Below are 27,187 nucleotides of genomic sequence, written 5' to 3'. Positions count from 1 at the left end.
TGCAGTGCTCACCTGTTGCTACGTATGGAGCAGAGGTGTGGGGGATGGGAAGCAGTACATGTATTCAAAGAGAGGAAAACCGTTTTTGTAGAAAAGTGCTGGGTGCCCCGATTTCCTAATCTGATTTCATCTGTCACAAAGAGCTAAATAAGTGATTTTATTAGAGCCAGACCGGCTCTTTTCTGGATCAGGATCTGGAGAAATGAAGCTGCTGTCCTCACTCAAATCATTATTAAGGACTGCCTAAACTGTTAACATGGCATGAACATTCCCTGACTTACAGAAGTTTCTAAATCACTTAACGAAATTGATAGAGGTACCTTGTTTACCGACCCAATGTTAATTGAATCAAAGAACAAGGTGGAGGTTCAAAATGCACTCTACGCACTTTACAGAAATGGTCGCTTCGAAAGAGAATCCCAGAAATCAAGTGTTATGAAATATATAGGAAATGGACTGTGTGGGCAAACCCTCCCGCCCTATCTCTCCCTCCCTATGTCTAGTTGGGAGAGAGCTTTATTGTTTCGAATGAGGGCGGGAACTGTTAAATTCTTGTTGTCATTTCCTCTGGGGTATCGACACAGTGCTGATCTCACCCCATGTCCCTGTGATGGAATGAGTACTCAAGATGATCTGCACTTTTTATTTTTCTGTAAATTTTATTTGAGATTCATCAAATGGTTTTTAAACCCCTATTTTAAAAAATACAGACCTCTCACCCTCAAAGAATCATATATAATGCTGCTTACTTTGGACACTGAAGAATTGACCAGTTTTCATGCGTTTCTCCCTTCCAAATGAGAAACATTGTGTGAAAAATGACCAATACTTCTCATGCTAATATTAGTATTCTCAATTTTGATAATGTGTAAATATATACGGCTCCTAAACTTGATAATTTGTACTCAATTCAGAACTACATAGGTGTCTTTCATACCGATTTTTCCATGTAAACATTTTCCCAGAATAATTGCTCTATACCCGGTACATAATAAAATACCATTGCAAGTTGCTGCTCAGTTTTTGGCTTTGGGTTCGTCGGGTTCTTGGTGAACCTACAAGTCCCATATATCCCCACAAGCTGTCATAATTTCAAGAAGTTACAGGTGAAAACATTGAGACAAAAGGCTGTTTTTTTCAACTAATTTTCAATTTTTCCAATATTTAACTCTTAGCTTCTATAAAGAAGCCTTCATGGATTTAGACAAATTACCCCTTTCTGAATTGAGAATTGTGTCTACTTTTCTAAAATGTATAGCTTCCCAAGATCCATTATTGCTTTCATACTCATTTTTAACATTAACTGGAAGGAGGTTAAAAGCACTAAAAATAGCAAAAATAGGCTATGTCCCAGAAAAATGTCAAACCTGCATGAAAAATGTTGGTTCTCCAACAAAAGACTGTTGTTCCCTAAAAGCTGGGAAAATGGCGATTTCAGCCCCACAAACCCTTTTTTGATAACATTTGCAGGGAAAAACCCAGAGACTTTCATTTGCAGCCTGTTTTTCCCATTTTTCTGAAAAAAAAACAAATGTTGCTGTATTTTGCTTAATTTCTGTAGCCCCTCCGAGGGAATCCATCAACTCTGGGTACCTTTACAATCCCCATGATGTTGGAAGAAAAGGACGCAAAATTGGCATGGATACCTTATGTAGTCAAAAAGTTACAGGGGCCTAAGCGCGCACTACCCCAAAATGCCAAAAAAAGGCTTAGCTTAGGAGGGTTAAAGGCCTAGCAGTGAAGGGGTTAAATACTACTGCACTCCCAATTATACACAGGAGCATTCCTACGCAATACTTGTATATCTTCACCTATCTCCTACTCTACATTGACTACTGTCTTTAACTTCATAACATCGGTAAGTTGTTTCAACTGCATACACTAATTCATTCTCTTGTAAGTAGCTTTCTTCAATAAAGAAAAACTTAATACTAGATGTTCGCTTCCATTCTCTTTTGAAAAAATCTTGCAAAAGTTACTTTTATTATTAAGCTTTTTTTCTTCATGGAAAACATTGTTTTATCCAGTGTTTCATTCTGTTTAGTATCAAAATATATAGTTTGTGCTTCAGGGCAACCACTTTATCAACCACACTCTAAATATATATATATATATATATTTTGAATGGTGCTCTCCTCATCCTAGTTACCCTTTTTATTTTTACTTCTCTACTTCTAAACATTCTTATTCATATTTCTTCAAATAGTTTCAGCCTCCTTGTTAAATTTGGTTTTGTTTTATTACATTTTTTAGTTTTAATCTGACTTACTCCTTCTCTATTACACATTAGGAGAAGTAAAGTAAACAGGCAGCAGCACTGTAACTACATTGGTGGGGTCCTACAGTAGTTAATCAAAAGTTCAAGCTATATTGTGTTTCTGTATTTGCAAACAGTTAAAAATGTTATGATATGTTTGTTAATTGTTTGTTTTAAATTGTAATATAATATGGTAATACAATGTACTTGTAACGTTATAAATATATTTATTAATAATTTAAATTAAGGGTCAAAAACACACCCATACAGGTGCTCATACATGTACTCACACACCTATGCTGTCATTGACACAGGTACGGACACACATATACACTTTAACACACCCACTCAACAACATGTACCATCAATGACAGACCTGTTACACATGTAAGCATCTACTTACATACAAATAGTGTGCAGTTATAATTTCTTTTCTACAATCTTTATGGTTGTTTTTTTTCCCAACTGTTCAATACTGATTATTTCAACAGTACCTCATTTGGGGTGTATAAGTATATACCCTGAGGCCAGTAGAAGGGAAAATGGACCCACAGAACACATTTTTACAGCGACAAACACAGCATTTCTCTCAGCGAGTAACCATATCACCAAATCTTCACAGTCTGCTGGCATTGTGATGACTGCAGCTCATGATGGTTCAACCCAAGGGTACTGTGCCTAGTTTATCCTGCATCTTTCAGTTGTGTACCCTTTAATAAATAGTTTTTAAGTTCTTCCAATTGGAACTTGTCCCATGTGAATGCTTCTTGGTAGTACATCTGGGTTACTGTACGCCACAAATATTACTTCAGATCTTTAGCTGTAATCTTTTCCCCTGAAGGTATTCTTAAATGCTTGCAGACATCACTTTCTTTTGTGCTTGCTGGTTAAAGATATCCCTGCATGTTTAAGTGATTGTGCACAAATCGTACTGGTAAATAGTTTAAAAAGTTGTGTTATGTATATTAGTTTATTTGTACTGAGTGCTATGCACATTATTTCTTAATTGCAATGAGATCGTCTCCAGGATTTTTTCTACTATCTTTATAAAGTTTTTTTCCACACTGTTCAATGATGATTGCTAAAAAAAGTACAATAAGATGCTTATTTATAATAATGCATACCTTTGTGGTATGAGAAATGTCTAATTATTTCTTTGAATCATGTCTTTATGCATTGTTGAAAAGGTGAGTTACTTTTGAAATTCTATTAATTGTAAAACTAATAAATGCTTTTTTTTCTACAGATCAAAAGCACCATCTGTGAAGTAATGCACTTTACTAATTAGTTCTTGCAGTGTTGTTCCATTGGTTTAGATTTTGAGTAGGCACACCCAATCAAAGATTGCCACATTTATTAACAGACATAGGCACACATCAGTGCAGCAAATCACACACCCAGGTGCACACAGATAGAGGTACTCACACACATAGGCTCACACTGATACAACCACTGACACACCTGGACAAACATCGATACAGTCATTGATACATCAACTACACACTGATACAGGCACTGACACATCCAGCCAAACACTAATACATCTAATAATACACAGACAAGCACACTGCCACACCTAGGCACTTACCAGTGCAGACACTGATTCATCCAGGCATACAGCAATGCAGACACTGAAACAGCCAAACTCTAATGCAACCAATAACACACCCAGGCACACCCTGATACACACACTGAGACACCCAGAGACTTACCAATGCAGACACTGACACACCCAGACATTCCGCAATGAAGACACTGACATACCCAGCTAAACACTAATGCATCCAATAACACACCTAGGCACACACTGATGTACACACTGATGCACACACTGACACACCCAAGGGCTTACCAATATAGACACCGACACACCCAGGCATACAGTACTGTAGATACCAATACACCCACCCAAACACTAATACATCCAATAAGACACCCAGGCATATACTGGCACATAAACTGACATACCCAAGCATATACTAAAGCAGACTTTGATATACCCAGGTGTACACCAATACAGATACTGACACACTGAACAAAACACGTATGGGTCCAAGAAGACACTGATGCTTACACTGACACACATAGGCACTTATGAAAGCAGACTTTGATATACAAAGGTATACTGTAATGCAAACACTGAAACAACCAGCCAAGCACTAATGCATAAAATTATACCCCAGGCATACACTGATGTACATACTCAGACACCCAGAGACTTACCAATGCAGAATTGGACACACCCACACATACAGCAATGCAGACACTAACATACCCAACCAAAACAAATGATATGATATGATTTAACACTTATATTGCATGCAGCTACTCCAGGAAGTCTTTCAGCGTAATACCAGCTGGAAGGTGAGGAAGAGAGCACCCTCAGTTCATTGGAAAAAACAGGTTTTTACCTTCTTTTTAAACAACCTTGGATCGCTTAAGGCGTGTAGTTCCAGGGGGAGCAGATTCCATGCTACCGCCCCCAGCAGAATAAGTGATCTGCCTCCAGCTCTCCTTCTATGAATCCTGGAGGTTCATACCAGGAATTTATTAGAAGTTCGTAGTTGTCTCGGTGACTTGCAGAAGCTAAATATTTTACTCAAGAGGGTAGGACCTTTGCCATAAAGGATAGCATGAACCAGCACCAAAGATTTGATTTTCGCTCTTTCCCCAATAAGCAGCCAATGGTGATCCCGAAGATGCAGCCTAATGCATGCTATCCTTGGAAGATTGAGCAGGAGTCAAGCAGCCGCATTCTGAATCACATGAATTTTGTCCAGGGGACATTCTGGAAGGGCTGCATACAGAGCATTGCCATAGTCTAAACGGGATGTGATTAGTGCTTGAATGAGTGTTTTCTTAGCATGGAACGGTAGGAGCAGCGGCAATTTCTTCAGAGATCTCATGATCCCAAAGCAAGTCCCTACCTGCCTTTTGATTTGGGGCCCATATGAAAGACTGTCATCAAACCAAATCCCCAATTCTTTACTGGCACTACTTGGGGATCCTGCAGCGGAGCATCGTCTGGGCAAAATCTAAGCCAGAACTGCGGAGGAAATTCCCAAAAGAGGAGAATGTATGTTTTTTCCTTATGGCACTTCAGTTGTGCTTTTGCTAGCCAGTGGAAGACTACGGTAAGACAGGATTTTTATATGAGAACTTTCCACCTCTTTTCCCTTATTCCAGGAACAGATCTCCTATGTGTTATCCACATAGGAGATATCTTTGACTCCAAATTTGTCTGCTAACTGGATTAGAGGGGTAAGATAAATATTCGACAGAGTAGGGCTCAACGCCGAACACCGAGGGATCCACAGTGTCCACCTTTTGAGGACCTGCTAAGCAAGGGGGATCTCGAATTTCCTGCTTCTGTTTTCCAGGAAGGAATTTATTCAACTCCATGCTAACCCCGTGCACTCCTATCTCTCGCAGATGATTTAAAAGAAGGGAATGCCGAAATATTTTTTTTTTAAAGAATAATATTTGTGTTGGTACATGAAAAGAACTTTATACACTTTACGTAAACTATATATGTGATTTTTATGTTTTTAAGCTTATAAAAAGTATATTTATAAATAAATTATGTCTGCGCTATAAAAACACGAAATTAAAAATCTAAAGAAATTGTAATATACTTAGTATTAAAAATAAACCTGACAAATTGAATAAAACAATCAAACATTAGAGGGACATAGTACTTTAGAAATGGCTTTGTGTATTGTGGAGGGAGGCTGCGTGGCCCTCCACCTGGAGCCCTCGAGGGCCCTGGGGACCTGCAGTTTCCCCGGCTGCCTACCCCCGGGGCACTGCTGTTTGCTATGAGAGGGCAGGAGTCTCGCAGCTCCCACTCTCCCATAGCAAACTTGGTTTGCATTTTGAAAAACAGAGCAGTGAAATCTGTTCTCACTTTCAAAATCCAAACCAGATAGCTTTTCCACAAGCAAAATAGCATCTCCCCAAGTGGAAAAGCAAAGACGGCTCCCAAAGGACACGGGGGACCGGCTGGAATCGTGGGGGCATTTTGGCTCCTCCCACGGTCCGCAGCATTTTATGTAAGCCCCGAGGATGGGGTCCCTGGTGATATTAGAAATTACTGATAGGGGTTATTTTTTTACGGTAAAATTAGAAGTCGCGCACCCAGCGAGGCTCTCAGTGCGGCCCCTTGGTGTGTACGCGCTGGATGCACAACTCATAATCTGTAGGGTGCACGACTCCAGTGCCTCTCGTCCACAACTTCTACGCGTTTGGGAGCCGGCATTGCTTTTCCACATGGGGAGCTACTAACATGTAGCTCCCCATGTGGAAAAGAAATCTGGTTTAGATTTTGAAAGACAAAACAGATTTCCTTGCTATGGGAGAGTGGGATGATCACCCCGGGACACTGCAGGAGTCGACCCTCCCACAATGCATAAAAAAGGAGAAAAAAAGGGGGGGTCCCAAAACATGTTTTCCCCATGCAATTTTCCATAAGAACATTTAATCGCAGCTACAGCCCGAACTGCTGAACGGAATTACACCAAATTTGGCAAAGAGATAGTCCTAGGTTCACCCTCGTACCTTTTGGTTAAATGGTGTAAATCTGTTCAGTAGTTTTTTTAGATATTAAAGAAAAAAAATACATATATATCTGGGCAAGGCCTAACGACACATCTCATCGTGAGATCTGATTGGCGGTCTGCACTTTATCCAAGAAGTGTTGGCAGCCATCTTGGGACCAAAATACATGATGGCTCCGCATTAAAAAGCATTGCAGTTAATAGAAGGTTTTAAGACTTTAGTTACATTATAAATCATTTGTTGATGGTACCATACTCATTTTAGGAATTGTGGTGTGTTGTAAGGTAATTTTACCATGTGAAAAAGCCTTATGCTGGGATATCATGAATCATGTTTGAGAGAAAACTATTTTCTCATGCTTTTCCAACAGAGGTTTGGAAGGTGATCTATAAGCTAAACTGAGAGCATATTTTCTGTAAATTCACATTATCTTTCTCAGTCATGTGACAATGAAGTCTGACATACACTCAGTAAAACATGTACATCCAACAAGGGCAGAGACTGTCAGTTGATTCCTTTGTGTTCTACTGCAGCTTCCCAGAGTGTTCTAAAGAACAACTAGAGTGCCAACAGCCTTATGACTTATGAAAAAAGTATAGCACACCTGAAGCTATCTTGATTGGAATAAAGTGGTAACTCTTAAAACATTTAATTTATAAAGGAACAACATGAGGGGGTTCATTTTGCCACAGAAATTATGATTAGTACTGCAGAAAGACAAATTAGGGCACTTTTTTAATGTGACTTCTCAAATCCTCTTCTATTTCATTAAAAACAATTCTGAAATGCAGACATGTACTTTCAATACCAGCAGCAGACTTCCCTGGTGAGCAGTAGCTTTACTACAGTGATCTAATGAGCAACTAGAGTGCTAACATTCAGAATTTATGGCAAATGTGTGACACATCTGAATGTCTTCTTGATGGAACGATAGTAAAAAACTGAAAGTATTTCCTACTGAGGAGACTGTAGTAAATGAGGAAATTAGGAAACTTCATAACAAATAAGTCTCCCAAGATGGCCACCAGTGACAAAAGAGCCCAAATGTTGCACAAATATCACCCAGATGTAGCCCAAGTATAGCCAATGACAGAATGTCCCATAGTGTTCTAAAGAACAACTAGAACGCTAACAGTCTTACTTATGACAAAATTATGGATCACCTGAAGCCATCTTGATTGGAATACAGTGGTAAAACATTTAATTTGCAAAGTAACAAAATGAGGGGCTTCATTTTGCCATAGAAATTATGATTAATGCTGCACAAAGAAAAATTAGGGCACATTTTGACTACTCAAATCCTCTTCTATTTCATTCCAATGCATATATATGTGCATATGTGTGTGTGTAGAGAGAGGTAGAGAGAGGTGGAGAGGCTAGGGGTGCAGAGGTAGAGGTGTAGAGGTAGCGAGGTAGAGGTAGAGAGGAAAAGAGTAGTAGAGAGAGAAAGCGAGGTAGAAAGAGGTAGATAGGTAGAGAGTGAGTAATAGAAAGTAGAGAGGGAGTAGTAGAGTAGTAGAGAGTAGTAGAGAGAGTAGCAGAGAGTAAGTAGTAGAGAGTAGTAGAGTGAGTAGTAGAGAGTGATTAGTAAAGAGTGAGTAGTAGAGAGTAAGAGAGAGTAGTAGAGAGTGAGTAGTAGAGAGTAGTAGATAGTGAGTAGTAGAGAGTGAGTAGCAGAGAAAGCGTAGTAGAGAGTAGCAGAGAGTGAGTAGTAGAGTGAGTAGTAGAGAGTAGAAGAAAGAGAGTAGTAGAGAGTGAGTAGTAGAGAGTAGTACAGAGTCAGTAGAAGAGAGTGATTAGTAGAGTAATAGAGTGAGTAGTACAGAGTGAGCAGTAGAGCGAAAGTAGTAGAGAGAGAGTTGTAGAGAGTAAGTATTAGAGAGTAGTTGAGAGTGAGAAGCTCTGCTCACCTGGTTTCTCTGGCTCTACAGCAGGTCTGTTGCCCTGTTTTCTGGCTCAAGAGCAGGTCTGCTGACCTGGTTCTCTGGCTCTAAAGCACCTCTGCTGGCCTAGTTCTCTGGCTCTAAAGCAGCTATGCTGGCCTGGTTCTCCGGCTCTAAAGCAGCTCTGCTGATCTGGTTCTCTCCCTCTAAAGCAGCTCTGCTGACCTGATTTCTCTGGCTCTACAGCAGCTCTGCTGACCTGGTTCTCTAGCTCTACAGCAGCTCTGCTTACCTAGGGCCTCATTTATGAAAGCCTTGCGCCACCGGTGCGTCACTTTTTCCCATGTTAAAAGTGACGCACCGGCGGCGCAAGGCCTTCATAAATAAGGCCCCTAGTTCTTAGGCTCTAGAGCAGCTCTGCTGACCTGGTTCTCTGGCTCTACTACAGCTAGGCTTAGATGGTTCCCTGGCTCTAAAGCAGCTCTGCTGACCCAGTTCTATGGCTCTAAAGCAGCTCTGCTGACCTGGTTCGCTGGCTCTACTACAGCTATGCTGGGATGGTTCTCTGGCTCTAAAGCAGCTCTTCTGACCCAGTTCTATGGCTCTAAAGCAGGTCCGCTGACCTGGTTCTCTGGCCCTAGAGCATCTCTGCTGACCTGGTCCCTTGGCTCTAAAGCAGTTCCGCTGACCTGGTTTTCTCCCTCTAAAGCAGCTCTGCTGACCTTGTTCTCTCACTCTAAAGCAGCTCTACTGACCTGGTTTCTCTGGCTCTACAAAGCTCTGCTGACCTGGTTCTCTGGCTCTAGAGCAGCTCTGCTGACCTGGTTCTTAGGCTCTAGAGCAGCTTTGCTGACCTGGTCGTCTGGCTCTAAAGCAGCTCTGCTGACCTGGTTCTATGGCTCTAAAGCAGCTCGGCGGACCTGGTTCTCTGGCTCTAGAGCGGCTCTGATGACCTGGTTCTCTGGCTCTAAAGCAGCTCTGCTGACCTGGTTCCCTCCCTATCCCAGTCTGCATAACAATTGTAGCAGTTCACTTTTCTTGTATGAGAAAGAAGACTGTTCAATAAATCTTTTTATTGAAAACGCCTGTCTCTCTATTTCTCTACAACTCTGTTAAAATGAAGCATGCACGATTGACTGAATGAAATACTTATCTATTGTTTCTATGACTCTGAGAGATATGTTTCTTATTCTTTGGGAAACAAAGTTGTCATGTTAATGCGGTTGTCAGAAATGAATCCCTTCTTGTGAATTCGAGAAAGTTTTTAGTGACCTCTGAGCTTGCTGGCACTCACTATTAAGTTTAGTATATTCGATAGAGACCTAGTCAACCTCAGCCCTATGTCTAATCTATAGGATATACTATTCCAATGCGGAGAGCCTATTGGAACATAGGAACTGCACTACACTAGGAAACCAGTCACTGTCTATGCACTTGCAGAATGACTCAGGCATTGAAACAATACCTATGCACGTATTAATTAACTGAGCACTCTGTCTGCAACACTGTCATCATTCTACTTACTAGTGATGTTCCTATAGAATGACCTAGGCACCAACACAAGTACATGTACAATATTCTGTGCACAATCCCTACAAACAGATACATACTATTGGTAACCACCACTAAATACTGAATTAGTACTCAAGCAGCCTAGGATACCTCCTGTCAGTCTTGTGCAGTTTGTCAATCAGCCATCCAGCACTATGTTCTTCTTGTATCACTCTGCCAACACCTAAGCACTTATGGGGCAGATTTACAAGCCCCCTGCGCCACCATTACGTCACTATTTGTAATGTAGTGATGGCGCTAGGGACTCCTCCATGTTTTGAAGGAGAGGAAAAGCCATCCTGCGTGGCTTTTCCCCTCCTTGAAAATGCGACCAATTCAAACGCAGCCCTTTGCGTTGAAGGGGTGTTCCATGGGTGTTGATGCGTCTGTTCCCATACAACACCCATGGATTTACACATCTCAAGACTGACGAGAAAGTGTAAATATGTAGATACATGTGAATGGTGCGCCACCTTAGAGGTGGAGTAGCGAGGCACAACAAGGAGAAATGTTTTCATTTCTCCTTGTTTTTTCCTCTTTCAATGCATGCTGCATTCCACAGTACACATTGAAGGAGGAAAATGCCTTTAGTGATTGTTTTTGTGCAGGAAGTAGTTCCTTCCTGCACAAAAACAATCTCCCCACAACACAGATATCCTTGCACCATGGTGCAAGGGTGCCTGCGTCACTGAATGTCTGCAGTTTGTGTGCTAGTGCAGAGGGGGAACAGAGTTGTGACATATTCATGTGAATATGTCACATCCCTGTGCTTCAGAAGCGCTGCAACGCTGTGCAGCTAAAGGGCTTGCAGTGTCACGCTGCAGCACTTCCTCATAGATCTGCCCCTATAAATTCACCATGAAGTACTAATGCATTTTTTCAGTCAATCATGCTCTGCACATACATGCAACCAAACTTTCAGACATTACCCTGCAATGATAGTTCTTTTTTGAAACCAGATAAGGTAGTTCTGAACTTTTTTTTCTTCTGTTTTTTGTTTTCTTTTTTTTGTAGTTTTTTTACAATTTTGTACTTTTTCTGGTGCCTATTAACAAATTGAACAAAAAAGGAAGTAGGTAAACAGTTAGCCTTTGTAATACAACATCATTCCAAAAACAAAAAAGATTAAAAAAAATTGGATTTGTGGTTCAGTTGAGCTGCACAAATAGCATCCACTGACTGTTCACCATAACAGATGATAGTTTTGTACTTAGTGCAGTGCTGCTGTAGAAAAGCACATTCTGGGCGAATGTCTACTGGTGGTGCTGAAGTGGACGCGCCGGGATGCTAGCAATGCCTGATTGTGGATTTTTTGTTGCACGCCTCATTTCTTCTCCTGACAGATTCTTCAGGTGAATGGTCCGCAGATGTTTATACATACTCGCTGTTCCACAGGAGTATTGCTTGTCACTACCTCGCTACAGCATGTGACGTTTCTTGCGATGACCTTTTTTTCTCCGGCAAGAAAGGTGAAACATTTCTATACCACTGATTCAGGCCTCTGCTTTGGTGGATCTTCCTCCAAGATATATTCATCTGAAGAATGATGAGGAGCTTGCAAACCTGATGCCATTTCTCCAATGCAATTTTTTAAAAACACCAAAAAAATTCGAAAGCGAGCTCTGGAGGTAGAAGAGATGTCTCTCATCAACTGCTCCATACAGAATAATTCAAATGGGTCGGGTCCTTCAATAGTTACAGTGGCAAATGTTATGAACCAAGCAAATCTTTTTTTTAGGTCACATGGTTTCCGCGCACCGCGTGCTCATGAAGCGTGCACCCGACGCGACTTCGCGAAAACATATTCAAAAATAATATAAGTTTATTACAAGTAGAAATATATTATTTTTATGAATACCTTAGATAATCCTATGCCCTAATATGTACATTAAAGACACGTACATATCATTTTAGAACATAAACAATTTCACGGGAGTTGCGCAGAAAGCGCGTCATAGCACGTACATGACGTCACGCGGGGCCCACCACCACACAAGCGTCACGTACCGTAATATGCATGTGTCGCGAATGCACAGGAGTTGCAGACCGGTCGCATACCGGTCGCTCACACCGCGTAACATTGTATGTATATGACAAAACTGAAAAAAACCACACACTCGTCGCTCACCATACGTGGATCCTTCACGACTTTTCCAAAATGGCAGCTACAATACGCGGACCCGCTGCAGAAGCTACGCTTTGGATGCGCAACTCCCCAAAAAAATTGGAAAAAGAAAGTTATATAAATATATTATAATACAAAATATTTAAAAATATTTTAGTTTTACATTTATTTTAAAATATTTTTGCAATTTTCAGAAAAATATAAAATGTTGTTAATAAATAAAATATTTATAAAAAAACAGTTTAAACACGGTAAAAATTCAGTGCAAAAAATTAGGTATAACTACTATTGCACTTAAAAATTTGCATTTAAAAAAACTTTAAAATTCACTGAAAAAACCATAGGTTTCAGAGACATTATAGCTGAAAATTAGCATTCAAAAAACCTTTGAAAAGCACTGAAATAAACCATAAGTTTCAGAGACATTATAGTTAGGAATTAGCTTTTAAAAAACCTTTGAAATTCACTGAAGTGTTATAGTTAGCTGGACATTTCACTCATACAAAACCATAGAAATTCCTCTGTTATAGTTAGTTGTTCTAACTATAACTCGCGTGCCCGCAATGCACTGCTGATGATGTCACATATTACATAATACATGACATGATCAGTGACATCACTGATGACATCACTGATGACATCTTAAATGACATCACCAATGACATCACTGACGACATCATCCAGTGAATGTGGTTTTGTTTGAAATTTGCATTTTTTTTTGCTTTGTTTTGTTTTTTCAGTGAATTCAGTGAATTTCTAAGGTTTTTTAAATGCTAATTCCTAACTATAACATGTGTGAAACCTATGTTTTTTTCAGTGAATTTCTAAGGTTTTTTAAATGCTAATTCCTAACTATAACATGTGTGAAACCTATGTTTTTTTCAGTAGTGAATTTCTAAGGTTTTTTAAATGCTAATTCCTAACTATAATGTGTGTGAAACCTGTTTTTTTTCAGTGAATTTCAAAGGTTTTTTAAATGCTAATTCCTAACTGTAACGAGGCTGAAACCTATTGTTTTTACAGTGAATTTGCAAGGTTTTTCAAATGCTAATTCCTAACTATAACGTGGCTAAAACCTATGGTTTTTTCAGTGAATTTCAAAGGTTTTGTAAATCATAATTTTTAAATGTATTAATTATTATATTTCTTTTTATACTAATTTCTTACATTTTTTAATATTTATTTTTAGTTATTTTATTTTTTAAGTTACATTATATATTTTTAGTGTAAAATAATAAAAAAACTAAATTCAACATTTTGTTTGTATTACTTTTATTTTTTTTTACAATATATTGAAATTAAATTCTATATATATTCTTTTTTCATTTTAATTTTTTTGGGTAATCCTACGATAGGTGTACGGTGATCGCACCATCCTTTGTACGGTTAATCATACTCTGCGTGTACCCGCGCATACGTTGCAAATATGTTTTGACGTTACGCGTCGTGTCGGCGCTTCTGCAATTACGCAAATCGCGGCAGTACGTCATCCGTACGCGCACCGTAAGCGCAACCTACGCATACGTAAAGCCATGTGACTTTAAAGAACAGATTTGACTGGTACATAACACTTCCTATTCTAATTGTTGGAGCTAGAGTTAGAGCGTGAGCGTGAGCGTTGCGAAGCAGCCAAGCCAAGCGGGAGGTGCAGCGAGAGGTTCGGAACCGAGCGAAGTGTGCACGGCGGGCCTGCCGGTGGTACTCTTTCCAGGAGCCGGTAGCCGGGGGGGTCCAGCAGGCCTGAGGTGTGAGGAGGACGTACCACACCGCTTCATTAACCGCCCGGTAAAAGAGGTGAGACCGGCATTGTGCAACCGGCATTGTGCATTGTGCGTGGGAGGGGCAGAGACACGAGCGAGCGCGGCTGCCGATAGAGGCGGCCGCGAAGTAAGAGCCCGGGGCATTGACCGGTAGGCAGTCCGACTAGGTCTGACTGGCCCACAGCCCCCGCGACCTCTGCTCGCCACTAGTCCCTCCAAGAGCCTCTCTTAACACCTCCAGCCTCTCTTAACACCTCCCACCTCTCACCACCTCCTACCACTGTCAGCAGCAGCTTGTAGGGGAAACAGGCTTTCCCACTGTCCTGTTATCCCCCACCTCCTTCATAGCACAGCCAAGCATAGCCTTGACTTCCTCAGCTTAAGCCCAAGGCGCAGCAAGGAGTCTGGAAAGCCTCTAACCTTCTAATCCCCCAACCTGCGGCACAGGGGTTATACTGGCCTAGACTGACTGCAAGTGCCCCACTGAGGGCTCGAAGGCATGTACTGGAGCCAAAAACTTGATCCAGGGGAAGAAGAGCATAGGAGTCCACAGAAGTTGATAGGAAAAGGGTAAAAGGCGGGGGAAAAGAGAAAAGCGAAGGAAGCCCGTGCCCCAAGCCTTACCCGGTGGCTCCCAGTCTGACGAGGGCAGTCAAACTAGGGAAACAAGGGAGATGAGATCGGGTAGAGTCAGACAGACCCCATCTCAAAAACCCAAGAGCGACAAGCTGAATAAGAAAAAATAAAACAGGACGTAGCAATAGAAGCAGTAAGCCGTGCAACTACACAAAAAAGCCCTCTAATATCCCCGATAACAACAATGTTCAGAAATGTAAAGGAAGGCACCACAGGGAAGCCAGCGCCGATTGACAGATTATTATTGCTTAAGGATCCCGGTGCAGCCATTTATTCACCAACAGCAGGGATCCCAGGTCTTATGGTCTGGGATGCCCGGCCGTATTTATTAAAATATGAAACAAAATGTAAAACTTTAAATTAAAAACGTTTCATGTATCATGTACAAAATTCACTTTCATTACACTTGATGAAGACAGGTATCCAGGCTAACCTTAATAAATCTCTAATACAAAGATTTTCCTAACCGAGTCTAACATCATGACATAATGCATTTGCATAAGAATTTTGTACATCCTATCGTCACGTGCCAACGGCAAGGTCTTAACCGGTGTCAGATCCTATCACCAAATTCCCACCCTCACGTGTGAGTGGCTTTACCCTCGTAGCCAACTGTAACTTCCCTTGTCATGGGGGCCCCCTTTCACTCGACGCCATCTTAAGGTCGTCCGAGTTCCCGTGCGGGGTATCCGTAAGAAGGACAGCGTGGACTCCCCCCCTTTCCCCGCACTCTCTTCCGCCGGAGTGGATATCCGGCCCCCGGGAAATTCATGGGAGGGGCATATAGCCGTCTCCCCCTGGGAGGGGCCTATGGCCGTCTCCCCCTGGGCGACCCATCCGTAATGGGTGCCGCCCCCCGTGGGAGAGGCCAATGGCCGCCTCCCCCCGGGCGCTCCCATCCATAATGGGTGGCGCCCCCACTAGGGACCTTGAAATCACTGCTCACTGATCATGACCTTACCGCCACAGGCCAGATAGTTGACCGACTATCTGGCCCCCCCACACCTCCTAAAGGTCATGTCTCCTCAATCCCACTAGCCAAGCTATCATGTCCCCTATCAATAAGTCATTCCCCACCCTGGACAGGTGTACCACATTGTCTGAATAACAGTGGTCCCCCCAGATGCACCCATGAGGTATGCTTTGAAGATTAGCAGAGCAAAACAATTTCTCCATTTTATTGTTGACCCTCTTTACCGAATGGTTCAATGCTGTCGTGGACAATCCACCCCTCCATACCCTCCTCTGGATCATGTGTGACCACGCTATCGTGCACCCCGGGAGCGTCTTTGCTAACGAACTAACTGCTGAAAGTATTTGCTCGATTAAAGCCCGTCTGCCCAACCGTACCAAGTCATTGCCCCCAACATGCACTATGACTATTGATGGCGGTGACCTGTGCCGCCCTAAAAATTCTTCCACAAAACTTTGTAGTCGATCAATACATAGGCCGCCCTTCTCATGGAAGGACACCCTGAAACCTTATTCCTCAGATGTGTGGATCGCATCACCTGTCTTGAATCTGTCTGCGGCACGCCTCACGTAAGAGTGGCCCACGACCCAGACCACTTGTCTTCCATTCCTTGATCCTGAAGTGGTGGTTAGCTGATACTGGGCCGGTCCCAATTTCCGCCCTGCGTCACAGGCTCGTGAAACTGTAATCCAAACAAAAGACAACAAGAGTGAGTACACTTCTTCAGTAACTTACAACATGTGCTGCCGCACGTACCGTTTGAAACAATTCGATGACCAGTGGCCTAATTGTTTAACATTGTTTGCCTGCAGACCCCCAGCCGTTGCTTCTGTAGCGGCTCCTATCCTGAATGAATGAGTCCCAAAATCACTCGGGTTAAGCCCGCGGCTGCATTCGTGATTGCCAGCACCCTCTGGAACTGAAACTTTGTTAACGGGGTGCCGTCAGCGCGCCGCAGCAAGGCCCCCCCCCATGACGTCACCCTTTGCTGTAGGTAGGCCTCAACATGCCTTACTGGGCAACAGGGACTACCCAGAGCGCGCTGCAACACAATGCTATTCCCCTGGGCCTCCTGGTCTGTCTTTGACCTGGCTATCGTGATTAGCAGGGAATCCCCTTTCACTTGCACGTGGTCCCTGTGCAGACCCCCATCGACATCTCTCTTGTTGGCAGCCACTAGTTCGCTTACCCGCAGGGCCCCATAGAATGCCAACGCAAAAGCTGCCCGGAATAGGACGACCTCACTAGGTGAGGAGCATGTCTCCTCTAGTTTAGACAACAAGGAGGTCAACCTGTTAAAACCTATCGGGTGCCTGGTATCCTTCTTGCGACCCTCTAGGCGCCGCCAGCCACACAGCGCCTTTCTGACTATAAAGGAATCAGTCGGGTCCCTAATCCCCTGGAGCTAAGCCATAAACGATATGGCGGCCTTATATCGACTGGCGGTTGCCACCGACCGGCCCTCCTCATAAAGTGCCACTAAAAATTGGGTAAAGGACCCCTCCTGACCCCATCTATGTTCCCATGCAGGGCCCAAAAAGGCGCAATACGAGCGGAACGCCCCTTCAAAAGCTTTTCTTGTCCTGGGCACTAAACTGGCTGCCACCAGGTTTTGTAGTCCGGGGCGCCGATTTGCCATAATGCTTCGGAAATGGCGCTGCCACTAACTCCGCTGAGGGTAAACAATCCCTGAAAGCCTGCATTTTGAAATGAGAGAGCGCATCAGCTGCATTATTTAGTACTCCCGGCACATGTTTTGCCCTGAATTGCACATTTAGCTTCAAGCATGTCCACACAATTTCTTTCAACAATCGCAATATCCATTTGCAGCGTGCTGCCTGCTGGTTAATGAATTCAACCACAGTCATGTTATCAGACCAGAATATCACCGAGTGGTTTCGGAACTCTTCTGGCCAGGCCGACAACGCTACCCAGATGGGGAATAGCTCTAGAAAACCAATGTTGCTCGTCAAGCCACTTGCTTCCCACCATGCTGGCCATTTCTGGGCCGACCAACGGTTACCAAGGATCGCGCCAAACCCCACACTGCCCGCAGAGTCAGTCCATAAACCTAGTTCTGCTGACGAGGTTGGGGCTTTGCTCCAGACTACTCGGCCGTTGAAATCCGCCAGAAATGCTAGCCAAATGAGCATGTCCTGGCGAACCTCTGCCGACAGCCTCGTACGATGGTGCCCCTCCTTTAGGCCAACCATGGCCTGGGCAATTGATCGGGAGAAGGGGCGAGCCATCGGTATAACCCTCAATGCAAAGTTAAGCTGACCCACTGTTTGCTGTAGTTGGTGCAGTGTCACTTTGTCGTTCCGGAGACATTGTAACAAAGAGGCCCTGAATTTGGCGATCTTCTCCACCGGCAAATGGAAGCAACCCTCCACGGAGTCTAGTTCGATACCCAGAAACTCCAGGGAGGTAGTCGGACCGACCGTCTTACCTGGCGCCAATGGTACCCCGAAACCCCGCATGAGCACGCAGAAATCCTGCAATGCCCGTGCACAGTCCCGAGAGCCCGCTGGGCCGAGAAACAGGAAATCATCGAGATAATGCATCACATATTGGTGCCCTGAGGCCTTTGAGAATACCCACTCCAGAAATGAGCTAAACATTTCCAAATAGGCACACGAAATTGAACAACCCATCGGCATGCACATATCCATGTAGTACTTCCCCTGAAATGCAAAACCCAACAGGTGCTGATCCTGGGGATGCACCGGAAGCAACCTAAATGCGGATTCAATATCTGATTTTGCTAACAATGCACCGGGGCCTAGGCGATTCAACATTACCACTGCGTCATCGAATGATACATACCTCACACTGCAAATGTCTGCATCGATCGCCTCATTAACGGAAGCTCCCTTTGGTGCAGATAAATTATGAATGAGCCTGAATTCTCCCGGCACCTTCTTGGGAACTACCCCTAATGGGGAACACACAAAATTGGCCGTTGGTGGTTCACCGAACAGTCCTGCAAACCGCCCCAAGCGAACCTCTTTTGCGATTTTAGTGGCGGCCACCGCCGGGTTGTGCTTAACAGACAGTTGGTTTCTGCATGAAGGGGCCCCCCGAAAATCACCCGCCGGGATCCTGAAGCCATACGAGAAGCCATCTCGCAGGATCCCAGCAGACTCATGATCAGGGTATTTGTTCAGCCAGGGAGTCAAAGCCAGAATATCCACGGGCGATTGTTTGGACCTCCGTGGTACCATGTCAATCCTGTTTGGTACCCCCTTTCCCTCCTGCACTATTGCCTCTGGATCGGCAGCTAGTCTCGGGGTGAGAGGTATTACCACAACCTGCGCAGGCATGCCTAAACCTACATGTTCCCTGCGGCCTGCTACACGTTCCTTTGTTGAAACCCCAACATACCCCTCGCTTATTCCCATTTCCGCCCGATCTAGACTGAGTATCTCCCCCGTAGGTTGGTCAAAAGGGCTGTGGATGCTTCTGCTGAAAGGCCCTGGAGCCGTTTGCACTCGACCCTGATCCACCCGCTGCGCCCGGCAAGAACTGCGCATGCCAAGATCTAGTATCCAAACAATCCCAAGTCAATGTTTCATTAAACTCTTTCGCTTTTCTGAATGCCACATCATATCCTTTCCATTCTTCTCCTCCATACTTCTCATAGAAGCCCGTGATCCTGCTCTGGTAGCAAGCAAGGTCTCCCAACAGTTCTGGTGTTCGCTCGCCCATAATTGCTACAAAAATAGAAAAGGCCCTGATCCAGTTCATCAGAGACTCTTCTACCCTGAATTCTGCCATTTTTGCCCTCCATACACTGGGGTGCCATAAAGTCTTGGCATATTCTAACTCACGATTGTCTGTCAACAATGAAAATATATTAATATATTTGTTTGCCCACACCATTTCTTTAATTGCCATAGGAACATGTTGCGCCAAGTATTCCCGCCTTGAGGATTTCAGCGCCCTCCCCCATTATTGGGAGCGATCTCTTACCGGTCTCTGTTGTACCTCCGGTCGTGTCCGTCGACTTATTCCGGTTTTCAACCGCGGCCACGTTCACCACCTGTGGAGAAATAGAAGGCGCGTTTGCTGCCCCAGCGCCCCTTGTCTGCCTGAGCTGCTCGACAATCTGCCTAGCTTCTTCGGCTGGGTCTTCCACAGCCGTGGATCCCCCCGCTCCCTTCTTCAACCAGGGTAACACAGCCGCCAACTGAAGCGCTAGTTCGGGAGGCATTTGGTCATTCTCCAGCGGTGTGATAACCACGGGGATTGGCAATCCCCCATCCGGTGTAGGAACCAGGCTGGACGCTGGTGCTACTGGGACCAGCGGGACCTCCATCGGGACTGGGGACTCGCTAGGACCCACTTTCCCCTTCCTCTTTTTCCCCTTTTCCCCCCCTGAAGTAATGTTTGGTAAAGCAGGCCCCACGATCCTCTTAGGTCGCCCTGAGGGCACCCTTCTGGGCCTCCACTTGTTTCCGGAGGGCCGTTAGGCCGCGACCCAGCTGGTCTACTTTACCGAATTTCCTGTCCATCGCCGACACTTGATTCACTAGTGTGCGCAGCATTCGTTCCATCTCGGAGCTCTTTCCACTCTTCTTACCAGGCATATCTGCATTCTGTTTTTCTCTGCCTGTTTTCCAGTAGCGACTCGAACTCCTGCTACGCCTTGACCACTGAAACAGAAAAAACAACGATTACACATTAAAAAACTGCAGCTTGTTCCCTTGAGGGCTCACGAGCGACGAAGCCTTCAGAGCGCAGAAACAAGAGGACGCCTGCCTGTATTCCCGCGCCTTTTATCTTGCAGCGGGAAGGCGGGGCAGCATCCCCATCCCGCCCAGAAGTGCACGGACTTCCGGGCGAGTGTTAGGACAACCCTTTTAGGCGGCGGGGGCGTGCTCCAACCACGCCACTATGGGAATACCGGCCGGGACACGTCCCCCGCCTGCGAAGGTTTCCCGGTGGGTCGGGGCACCCAGCCATACGTTCGGGGTGACCGAGAGGTCTCCCCTTTCCATATGACCCCTTTAGCCCCCCAGACTCTATTTTCGCCAGGGAATGAGATAAACAAGATACAAAACGAAGTGGGACAAAAACCTGACCGCACCATTAAACAGTGGCTTTTACGAAAACAAAGCCTGGAAGAGGAAAAGTACGGTCTGATGGCACCAGAAATGGAGGAGTTGGCGCATGGTACAGGCAAAGGATCAGGTCTCAAAGAGGGCTCAAGCCTGAGGCTGGACTCCGCGCAGGCACACGCTTGTAGGATAAATAATGAGGGCATCATACCTAATACCATGGAAGACAACACAGATAAAAAAAACAACGAATCACCTAAACCATACAACAGGCTTAGCTATCCCTGATCAAAGGGCCTTAAGCTTCAGCGAAAAATCATACTCGACAACAACAATACTCAAAATAGCCAAAGGGGATCAGACATCGTCCATTCCGAAGCCAGTAATAAACATGGTTAGATCAACAAGGCTTCACATAGTCGCTCACGTACACCAGCAGGACCAAGAAGATCAGGAAGGTTTAGACAATTTTCGCCCTACTGGAAGAATTTCTCCAACAACTGAAGAAATCATGCAAACAATTGGGTTTGGAATGCCTGCCCAAGAAGGAAAACTTTATGCTACCGCCGAAAACAATACAACACCACAAGAAACCCCCCAAGGAACTAAAGTTACTTCGAGACACATCAACAATAACTGTAGTAGAGACCAGTACGACGAAGCACACAAATATATCCAAGAGCTTGGCACTAAAATGACTGAAAACTCAAAACAGCAGCCTAAACAAGGAGAAACAGTCAGTAATCAAAGTGTCTTCTCAGAGACATCCAAAGCCTTATTAAATACATTACAGACATCAAAAGCAGCATTTAACATGCAAAACGATAAGATGGACATTCAAATAGACCTGATGAACATTATAGCAACACAAATAGCCAAGAATAATTCTAAACTGGAGAACATGAATAAATTTATTTCAAGCACTTAGGCAAAATACTCCGTCCAGTGCGCATGCTCCCCAATAAGAGATAAACTAAGCTTGTTGCCCACACTACTTGGGCAGATAATCCAAATTAACAAATCCTCCTTGGGTGCGAAAGAAACAATGAAAGAAAAGGATTTGACTCAAGCAAAAATAGAAAACAACCAAGTCCTTTTAACCCCAGAACATCGCAACGATAAAATAACAGATAAACAGACAGACAATCGGGAAAGATTAAGCACCAAAGAACGAAAATTATCACGCAAACAAAAAAAGCGTGACAGGAAAGCAAGGAACAAATTGACCCTATCTATAGATCAGCACACAACAAAGATCTATCCAATGTTCCGCTTACCAGAGATCCGTAATACAACAGCAGTCTCGGTGAACTCGTCAGGCGACCTTACTGCCAGTATTACCAGCTTACAATCAGAACCAATGGACAAACAGGTAGAAGGTAAGGGTGATAATAAACAAGGGCCAAACAAAATGATCACCCGAGCAGGGGACCTTACCGGATCCCAACAAACAGCGAAGAACAGTGCCTCAAAAAATCAACAGAACAAAAACTATCATGGAAGACATGAGAAGACATGAGAAGTCTGGACCAACCACGTGCAACGACCAGTAATCGGCCAGCTCAGAACGGTCCGGAGGCAAAGGGTCCTCGGAACAAACTTGCAAGTAAACAAGGACAACACAAAACAGAATCGGATGAAGGTATTAAAAGAGTTCGCCCAGATGGACGGCAAGGAACAAGAAATCTTCCGTATAACCAAGAAATCCCTAACATGGGGAACTAAAAGTGTGGTGACAGTACAAAAGACGACCAGAAAACGGTTACCCCTCGGCACCAAATAAGTGGAATCAATGGGCTGGTGGAAAACCAAATGGAACCCCAACCGAAACAGGGAGTAGGCACATCCTTAAGGAATACAGCACAGGAAGCAGGAACCTTCAGCCAGTCCAAGACGACGGCTGGATAGCCTTCAGGACTATCCCACAGCAATGGACTTCAAGCCCCAGTTGGTCAACATAAAAGTCGAAATTACAAATGACACAAAGCAAATTACAATAAAAAAAAGGAAGAAAACACAATGCCACAGACAGGTCACCATAACGCCTTAACAAAACGGCAACTGCTGTTAATCCCCGAATACGATTCAAAGGGGCACCAGTACATACTGAACAGGGGGAACATACTGAAGCTAACAGCAAACATTCCAGTGTTAAAATATCTAACCACAGTGAATCTACTGGCAGTGGAATTCATAGGAATGGAACATCAAAAGAGTAAGGAGCAAACACTGACCACCTGGCTCACTGAAGACGACGTACAACACATTATGGATGCAAAGGGGCAATTTGAAGCTTGGGGAATTAAATTGCAACAACCAACCACACCCCGCTATTCTAGCCCTCTAAATAATATTCGTGCCACCAGCAAAGGAAAAGGTCAAAGGTGAAGCGAAAATACAGCAAACACTCAAACCTTCCTTAAAGGAGCAATTGGTGGCAGTTATTCTACAACACAGAAAGAGGGACCACAGTACGATTGGGCCAACGGAACGGACAGGGCCAATGACAATTTTGGTTGGCTACCGGGTGTGCTAACTTCGAACACAACCCACTGTCCAACGGGAAACAATCTAGCATCTCAAGGCACAAGCAACATACAGATGCTCTCGTGGAACATCGCTGGGGCAAAAAAATGGCTGGAGAGCGGAGAGCTTCCAAAAAAATGGGAAAACTACAACATAATAACTCTGCAAGAAACGTGGGTACTTAAAGCCCTCCCCCTGGCAAACTACATCCATTACATAGTCCCAGCAACCAAGACTAAGACCTTTGGTCGACCAAAAGGGGGCCTGGCAGTATACATCTCAGCCGAGTTAAAGATTGAAGGTGAACAATTGGCCTCAGTAGGACCAAATATACAATTGATTAAATTGACATTAGGGCCTGCTAGCTGAACAAAAATCGTCCTCCTGATTAACTCATACATGCATCCTATGGCCAGAAAACAATTGCCCCACAACAAACAACTGATTGATACCATTTCTAACATCCGGTGCACCTTTCCCTTGTGGTACTTGATACTCACAGGGGATTTTAACTCAAATCTAATTTACACTCCGGATGAGGACGAATTCACATCAGCAGACAACATATTTTGGTCGGTCCCACATCAATATCAGCCAACGTGGCCAAAAGTCGATCACGTAGGCCAGGGGGTGGTACAATCTCTAGAGTTTCTTGGGCTGAGAATTCTAAACGGAAGAACTCCAGATGACTTCCCCCAAAATTTACATTACATGGGGGAAGACAAGGTCAAGACTGTACTACACAGCAATCTCAGTATCGCTGATACCATCTCTATCGCATTTTTCGATAGAATTCACAACCAGGAGTGACCACTCATACCAATTGATACACTTCAGGTCAAAAATTGCTAAGCATAAGGAAAATGCAATATTGGAAGGTAACATAGACACAGTGGATCTAAAGCGTTTAAAATGGTCAAGCGACACGATTGAAACTCTGCAGCTAAAATTAAAAAAGATGATAATTACTAACAAAACTGGAGCCCAGGACAAAATTCAAGCATGGGAAAACTTCACGGCAGAGTTAAGAACATTAATGCCGTCAGGGCACAAGCAGACACATAAGCAAAGACAAATAAATGACCGGGAAAAAATCACAACAGTAGCTCTGCGAACCATGAAGCGTAAACTTAGAAAAACTATAAGGATGCTAAAAAGAACATCTCCTCACACTGTTGCATGGGACAGGATAAGGCAGCTCAGGAAATGTTATGAAAAAGGCCTTTGGGAAGAAAAAAGAAAGTGTAACGACAAATTCTGTGCTGAACTTCTCTGTTGTTCAAAGAAATCCAACTCAAAACAGTTTTGGACAATCATAAACAACTTGAACCGATCAGTAACAGTGTTATTGTCTAGAATCTAATTGGGCGGAATTTCTATCTAGGAGGTTTGGGGAAGCAGCACACCAAGAACCAATCATGGGTAACATCCACCATCTAGCCGTATTAAATGGCATGCGCACTGGGCATGTAGCAATCACACACCCAGAAGAGGATGTGACTCCATAAAGAAAAGGGCTACCAAACGTTGTCACAAACCCAATGGAGGAAATGGTCTCCCTGACATGGGCACCAAGGTACTCGTCCCCTTCTAGTGAAGGAGTCAGACGCCTAATTAAGAAAGGCAGAATCGACGGTGCGCCAGGCCCCAACGGTATCCCCCAAGCAATTTTCAAATATGATACTCCGTTTTGGAGTAAACATCTTTTTGAGTTATATCAAGAAATAGAGAACTTAAACACCATACCAGTAAACTGGCAAGGTTCAATTCTTACCCCGATATTCAAAGGAGGAAACAGAGCGAACCCGGCGCACTACAGACAGATAGCTCTGCTGGATGTAGAGGCTAAATATTATGTCTCACTGGTCCTAGAAGAGCTTAATGAATGGTCTGATGACCTTAACCTCATCCTGGACAACCAGACGCGCTTCAGACAAGGCCTCTGAACAAACACGAACATTCTAGCCCTATTGCTAATTACAAACAAGTATAAGCAGAGAAAACTGCATCTTTACCTCTGCTTTGTAGATCTAAAGCAGCCTTTGACAGTGTTGATCGCCACCTGTTGTGGAAAAAGCTAAGAGCCTGGGACATCCCTGAAAGGCTATTAAAAGGCATCCTGTTATTCTATTCTAATACGTGGCTAAGGATCAAGATAGGTGACGGATCCAGACTCTCAAGGAAGCTGACTACCACCAGAGGCTTAAAGCAAGGGTGTGTTCTGGCCCCTCATCTTTTTAACTTGTTCTTATTTGATCTCTCTCAAAGGCTGGACAGCACAAACTCCTACCCACCAAAGCTTGGTGAACTAAGTCATACGCGGATGAGGTGATTCTAATGAGCCAAACAAAGATCGGCCTCCAAAGATGCCTTAATGAAATGTCAGTGTATATCTCAGAAAATAAACACAGCCAAAACGAAAACTATGGTGATCAGGACAAAACTGCAAAGAAGACAGACAAACTGGCTTAATGGAATCCAACTAGAGGAGGTAAAAAAGTATAAATACTTAGGCCTTTACATCGACAACTCTAGAAATTTTAAGGAGCACAAATGTTACATGTCTCATAGATCTAGTGCCCTAACATTTGCCATTAGCTTACTTGCTAAAAGGCTGAGGGGCCCCTCCTACAAACCATTGCTCGCCGTAAAGAAGGCAAAAATTCTGCCAAATTTAACTTATTCCAGCGCAGCCTTCCATGGCGGGGATGGAGAGCTTTTAAACCAACTAATAGCCTCCATCTATAAATAAGTGTTCCAGACTCAAAAGTCAGCTTCTCCAGCACAGGTTTGCCTAGAATTTGGCATAACAAACGAAGAGGTTGGCAGAATGTACGCAACAGTGAAAACCTGGTACCACTTCAAGTTAAATACTGCTGCCTAAAAAATCAACGAGGCACTCTGGACTGAACTAAACGAGGACAAAAATTCTCCTTTCAACTGATACGTTTGCAAATCCCTGTCGACCACGCACACAACGGAAATATGGAACAAAAATCTGCCGTACCAATTGTTCAAACATGCAGTAAACAAAGCATCATAACTCCATTCATTGATACCGGATAAAAATATCTTAAGATCAAGGTTGCACGCCTGGATGGTGATAAACCACTACAAGACTCTTGCACCAGCAGCCTATCTAAGCGACACTTACTCAATTAACTTAAAAAAACAACTAATGAACAACTAATTGAAGGTTAACAACATAAGTTTGCAGGTGCATAGAAGAGTGCATGCATAGTCTATCGGGGTTTGAAGCAGTCCATGCCCTAAGGTCTACTTTGCTGCATGCGTACTTAGGTACTGTTTGAATGATTACATTTCTGGAAGGAGAGTGTCGAGCTGAATGTATAACTGTTTCACTTTTAGCACAGTGTATAGATAAGCACATACTGCTGTATGGCTCACTACAATACTGAAACAGCAGTGGCAGAGTGTTTGGAGGGAGTGTAAGGATACAGACTAGGTAATTAAAGGTTTAAAAGATTACTTTTTAGGTGCATAGAAGAGTACATGCATAGTTTATAGGGCTTTGAAGCAGTCCATGCCCTAAGGCCTACTTTGCTGCATGACTACTTGGGTACTGGCTGAATGATTACAGTTCTGCAAACAGAGTGTCAAGCAGAATGTATAACTGCTTCACTGTTAGCGTAGTGCATAGATAAACACAAACTGCTGAATGCCTCAGTACAATACTGAAACAGCAGTGACAGAGTGCTTAGTGGAACTGTAAGGATACACACTGGACAAATTCAAGGTTTAAAAGGCAAGTTTGCAGCTGCATTGAAGAGTGAATGCATAGGCTAGGCTATAGGGGTTTGAAGCAGTCCATGCCCTAAGGCCTACTTTGCTGCATGAC

Source organism: Lissotriton vulgaris, chromosome 4_1, assembly GCF_964263255.1.
Source record: "Lissotriton vulgaris chromosome 4_1, aLisVul1.2, whole genome shotgun sequence".
Lineage (NCBI taxonomy): Eukaryota > Metazoa > Chordata > Amphibia > Caudata > Salamandridae > Lissotriton > Lissotriton vulgaris.
Note: the sequence above shows the minus strand (reverse complement) of the source record.